This window comes from Rhea pennata, chromosome 5, assembly GCF_028389875.1.
Source record: "Rhea pennata isolate bPtePen1 chromosome 5, bPtePen1.pri, whole genome shotgun sequence".
NCBI lineage: Eukaryota > Metazoa > Chordata > Aves > Rheiformes > Rheidae > Rhea > Rhea pennata.
The window spans coordinates 53,386,460-53,392,459 of NC_084667.1; the positions used below are offsets into that span (position 1 = coordinate 53,386,460).

At 45.5% G+C, this 6,000-nt stretch overlaps 1 protein-coding gene across 2 annotated transcripts in view; it reads right to left on the bottom strand.

Annotated features, from left to right (window-relative positions):
• BTBD7 (BTB domain containing 7) overlaps positions 1-5,706 on the bottom strand; it is a 51,699-nt gene extending 45,993 nt beyond the window's left edge. For both annotated transcript variants that reach the window (XM_062576719.1, XM_062576718.1), the window contains exon 1: positions 5,607-5,706. The gene's annotated coding sequence lies outside the window, so the exon portion shown is untranslated. The remainder of the gene's footprint in view (positions 1-5,606) is intronic.
• Between the last annotated feature and the right edge of the window lie 294 nt (positions 5,707-6,000).

A 6,000-nucleotide genomic window follows, 5' to 3' on the forward strand; every position in this document is an offset into this window, starting at 1 on the left:
TATTTTGCTTAGCTTTAGTCATTAGTGGCTTTAAATTCATCAAAGCAAGAATCTATTAACTTGATCATCTTTGCCCACATTCTAGAGATTTTGCATTTGTATTGTGCCACCTCCAAGACACCTGAAATCAAGTTGCCCATTACAGGATGACACAAGATACCAGGCTTTAATAAACTTGCATACTTTATGCTTTTTTAAAAAGAAAATATCACTGTGTCTGCACTCCTCCTTACCCCTAAAAGAAATCCTTTGGTTACTTATTTGAATAGCACAAACAATCTTCACAGGTAATTAAGCTTCTAATATTTAAGAAAACAGAAACCTCGGTAGATGAGAGAAATCCTCAAAATGCCTCCAACTATAGGAAGGGTTTGAGCACAACCTCATGTAACACTCGAGAATCTATAGATGAGCATTATCAATCAGCAGAGAGGCTTTGAATAAGGCTTGCATCTTCCTAGATGAAGCCAAAGATCTCCAAATCCGTAGCAAACTCCACTCCTCAGTTCCACTGGCCAAAGAGTTATTTTTAAAACCCAATGGAGCAAAAACAAATAAAAACACAACACAAAACAAGAACCATCATGAAAACAAAGCTACAGTAGGAGATGATGAAAAAGTAGAAAGAATAAGGCTGCACAAGCCTAGGAAATACGGTCTGATAGCATTCTCATTGGGCTTGTTATTTTAGAGGACTTTCTCCTTCAATTCTCAAGCAGAAGTTCCAGTTTGAGGGTCAGCAGGGCATATGAAAAGTAACTTTGTCCCTCACTGATTATTTTAAAAGCAATTACAATCTAAATCATCACAGAAGTGTATTATATACTTTGCTACAGCACTGATTCTTCAGGTAGCAGACTATGAAATGCAAAGCACCATTCCAATTTCTCACCAACACAGTTTACCCAGTCACTCAAAAATACCTTAATTTGCATATAAATAGGTATAATTTTACTAAGGTTTGATGCTCTCAAAAGACTCCAACATTTTTGCTTTTTGTATTCCAAACCTTGATTCAAATGCAGGCATTCGATCATTAGAAAGCAGTCTTCTCTGACCCAAACAGAAAAATAAATCATAGAAGTCTCTTTGGTATCAACTTTGCAGCTCTACTGATTACACAGAGCTTCTACAAGTACAGGTCACAAAATAACATACCCAACTAAAAGATCAAGTGGTAGTCATTCATTAAATCGCTATTTCAAACTCCTTTGAGTTTAGCAATTACTGCTATCAACAGAAGTATAAAATAATTTGTCAATTATCCTGAAACAGTTTTAACAGATCTTGGGCAAGGCTACAAAATAAAGGAGAAATCTTGCATAACCATTAACTAGCTTGATCTACATCTAAAGCACCTCCCACTAGATAATAACTTAGAAAGCACAAGTCTTCAGTGTTAAGAATTGCAAGCAGAGGTTTATCTTAAAAGCTGTGGGTTAATACACTGAAATAATCCCCTACCAGAAAGGACAGTGTGGAAACAAAAAGGCTAAAAAGATGGGGAGTGGAAATGAACAGCAGCGCTGGTAAAAAGATTTCCTTGAAAAGTAATTTTTAAAGAATTCTCTTCTACTCTTCTGTCCTTTAGAAAATGTCGTAATAGCCTGGAAACGAGATCTGGAACAACAACTGGCATACAGAACAGAGAGACCACTGAATTTAGACAAGTTCTGAGGACAAAGATCAAATAGCATTTACAAAATAATTAGATCTCTATATAGATAACTGCTAGTGTTAGAATGTCAAGTTCTGAAAATAAAACAAAATTTCCAGAAGATATGCGAACCTCAAGTATCAAGGCACTGCTCTAAAAGCTAGAAATTGGTTTAAGAGGATGTTAGCCTCAAATCAGCCTACTGAAAGTTTCTTCTTCCTTAATTAGCTTTGACTGCTCGGGGGCGGGGGAAGAGGGAAGATGGGGGGAACAGTCTTTCAGATGTTCTACCACTCTGATATAACATGACAATTCCTATTTTACAATTAAAGAAAATGATTTAAACTCACAGATGTCAGAAAAGCCTCAAGAGGCTGAAAATCTACCTGTAAGCCCACCAGTTACACCAGCTGTTAAAGCACACGTTCAGTGCCGTTTGATGTAATCTTGTACAAAACTTGCACCCAACAGAACAATTCCAGTCAGGTTCAAATTTAATTAAGAATGTAGTTACATCTGTAATTCACCGCTTTAGGCAACACACTCACCCCCAGCTCCCCTGTCCCCTACCTTCTTTGTCTCTTACACTGGATCAGCAAACAAACTTTCCATAGCAGCGTGAAGTCCCAGATCAGAGATCTGATCTAAAGCCAATCTTGTGTTTTACTGGCTTATTTTTCAGACAGATCAGTTTCCCACACTGGTTCAGGATGATGCAATGTAAACAGTTCTAGCAGCACAGACGACTGTGCGGGAAACAGGAATGAGCAGCTACGGACAGCAAGTGCTCAAGTCGGTTCTGCCACTGAAACTCTAATCAGATCCTCACGAGCATCCTGGTAAGGCAAGAAAGCATCTGCCCTAGTCCCAAGGACAGAGAAACGAGAGGCTCGAGATCCTCATAGCGTCAGGTGAGCCTCCGACACAATCGGATCTCCTTGCTTCTACGCTGGAAATAAAAAACCCAGCCAGAAAATATCATTATGCCAACTAGATGCAAAAACTGTATGGTTTCAAGCACCAAGGTATGGAATAAATATTGCATAAGCCATCAAGGGTATTCAACCCCTTCCTGGACATTTTTCCCTGTCTCTCCTGCATATATCAAAATCATACATCAAAAACCATGATTTTAACAGCTTCTACATGAAACAATAAGATTTCAGATCTCCTCATAGCATTTTCATTTAAGTGTCTTAGTAATTGACATCCTTCTTGGGAATTGTATAGGGTAGACTGGATAGGGCACAAAAAGCAAGACTAATATCAAAATTTTTATCTGTAGCCCCCTCATGTTATAGCTAAGGCATACCGGTAAGCCAACTTAGAAAAGAGTATTCCAAAAAATCCCTAGTAGCTTCTGTCCAAACATTTAATGATACACTGACAAGCCTCATTCTTGAAAGGACCTAAGTAGTGAAACTGAGATACAATAATTAACTGATTCACTGGAAGCTGGTCTAACACTCAGGTCTGAACTAGGATTCCTAATTAACACTACATGTGCTAATAAAGTTTGTTCGATTTTCTGGAGCTGTTGTTTGGAAAGGTATATGCCATTGATTTTAAAATAGATACCAAAGTTCATGTAAATATACTCAGAACAATATAAAGAAAAATAGAGTTAAGACTGAAGAGTTTTAAATCAGGATTTGCCTTAAGAGCAGCAGGCTCTTACTAACAATTTTAAGAATGTGGTTATTTCTTCCTGACAGCAATCTCACATTTGATGAAACTCTGATTTGATGAAACTTTTAATTAATATTCAAATCACATGAAGCCCACAGGACATTGCGATGCATCTTTCTCTTTGTCTCTGAAAGACAGCCACAGTCATCACTGTGCTATCCAGACAGCTGAAAACATCCTTTACTTGCATGCATCCCAGTATACCAAGACAAAACTAGCATCCACGTGGTAGCAGGGGTAGGGCTAGTGGCACACATCCTTCTGGAGTGACTCGCAGGCCCACAAGCTGCCACAGCACTGGTGCAACCCACAAGCAGGACAGAGAAAAGGGATGTCCAAACCTAGAATTAACTCCTGCAAGCCGAGGTTAATTGCTATCAGCGATAGGTGTAAACCAGACATCACATATGCAGCAACTTGAAAGGCCTTTTTTTCCAAGATGAAGCCTTAATATTTTGTAAGCCTGTTCTTCAAGCTCTTACAGCCCCGCGGAGTTAAATTCAAACTGCTGGCTGCAACGACAGCATACTCTACTGTAATTTAAGAACGAGCAACATACCTTCACAATACAGAGTTTTGAGCTTCTCAGACAAGCTCAAAAAACAAGAGAAAAAGAAATTGCAACAACAAGTCTGTGCAAGTCTTCTGGAAGAGCTTATAAAAATAATTCTATTCTTTCATGTATGACTCCTTGCAGATCAGTCAATGCCAGCTATAGGCATTACAACACTACTGTATCTATGACTCAGCAAGGGAATCTGGACATATGAAGAAAACTTACATTAGCAAGAGAATGATTTAAAAAAGCAACCAATTACAACGCCATAAAAATGATTCAGGTTGATTTGTGTCTCTGTCCCTCACATCTCTAAACCTATGAAATTAGATTAGAATGTCAGATCCATCTATATGTTGGTTAAAGTTTGAAAGCAAGTAAAACAATGCCTGGAGCACTTGAGCCAAAATACGGAGGACTTGATGTCATTTATTTTTCATCTCCAGTAAACAGGGACAAACTCTGGTTGTACATTCAATATACAATACTGAACTCTATTTCCAGCACTCTAGCTTACCTGCATGCAATCTCTCTGTAAGCCTAACTTTAAATCTGAACAAAAACAGACAGTGCTTGACTGCTTAACGTCATTAGTTCAGATACTACAAGTTTTATTTGCTAGGACAGTTGTAGAAGGTTTACATACAGGAAGAACAGATAGTAATGTTTATATAAAAATATCTGATGCATCAGAGTAGCAAGCTCTTAAACGGTTCAATGCACTGTAGTCCATCAGTTAGGACTGATTAGAATTAGATTATTCCATGAATGGAAAAAACATCAGAAGCCATACCTTTAATATACATTAGCTTCATCCAGGTGTTTTATGAGTACTCACACCTTGTATTTTAAACAATAACATAGTCTACAGCGTCTGTACATTGTTAAATGAAACCTACTTGTTGTTCCACACCCTCAAAAAAATAACCTGCCTGCGTATTACTTTTGTTAAGCTGGCAATGGACTCTTAGTCAAGAGGGGAAGGAGGGGAGAAGGTAGAAAAAAATACTGACGCTTTCTTAAGCAAAAGCTTCCAATAGAGAAGGATCTAAACTCACTGAATCCCAAGAAGAATTCTCCTCTTTTCCTCAAGCAATACTGAGTGCCCCGAGCTAAGCTCCGACGCGATTTCGAGCGGGTGCCGTACCACGGGCTCAGCAAGCGCTTCGCTCCGGCCGCGCCGCGCTCCACGCGTGTGCCCCCTTCACCCGGCGGCCTCCCACGAGGCGGCAGGGAGGCGCGGGCAGGCGCACGAAGGAGCAGCCGAGCGCTACCGCTACCCACCGGCGGCAGGAATGTTCCAGAGGCCCCGCACGCCCGCCCGCTCTCCGCACGGCGCTCCAGGCTTCCTCGGGAGCCGCGCAGCGGAGCCGCCACCGCGGGCCACGGCCCTCGCCCAGCCGGGCGCACCGGGACCCGCGGCCGGCACGGGGAGCGCCGCGCCCGCGGCGGCCCCGCACCCCGCGCAGCGCCGCCGGCGGCGGACGGGGCGGCGCGTCCCGCACTCCAGCTCCCCTCGCGGCGGAGCTCCGCGTCGGGGACCCTGCAGGGCACCGCCGCGCCGCGCCGCGCCGGCCCGGCCCCGGCCCCGGCGGCAGCGCCGCTGTGGCGGCGGCGGTCTCGTCTCACCCCTCCCCTCTCGCGCCGCGCCGCCGCCCTCACCCCCTCCCCAGCCCACGCTCGCCGCGCCGCGCCGCGCCTCACCTCCGGCAGCCGCTCACCGCCGCCATACTCCCCGCTCAGCACCCCCCGCTCCCTCCCGGCCGCGCTCCGGCCGCCGCCATTTTGCTCCGGAGCCCCAGCCTCGGCCGGGCAGCGGGGAGCGGGCACGGCGCCTGCGCAGCGGCGCTGCGGCGCCCGGGCCACGTGGTCGGTGGGGCGGGGCGGGGCAGGCAGCGCAGGCAGCGCGGGGGGGTAGGGGGCCGCCCGTGATGGCGGCGCCGCCGGGGCCGCCCGTGATGGCGGCGGGGCGGTAGCGGGGCGGCCCTGGCGAGGCGGGGGTCTGCCGCGCCTCCTGGGCGCCGCCCCGGGCCGCGCGGCGCCGCGTTCGGCGAGCTCCTGGGAGCGGGCCGCGGGCGGCTCCGCGGTGCGCTGCGCT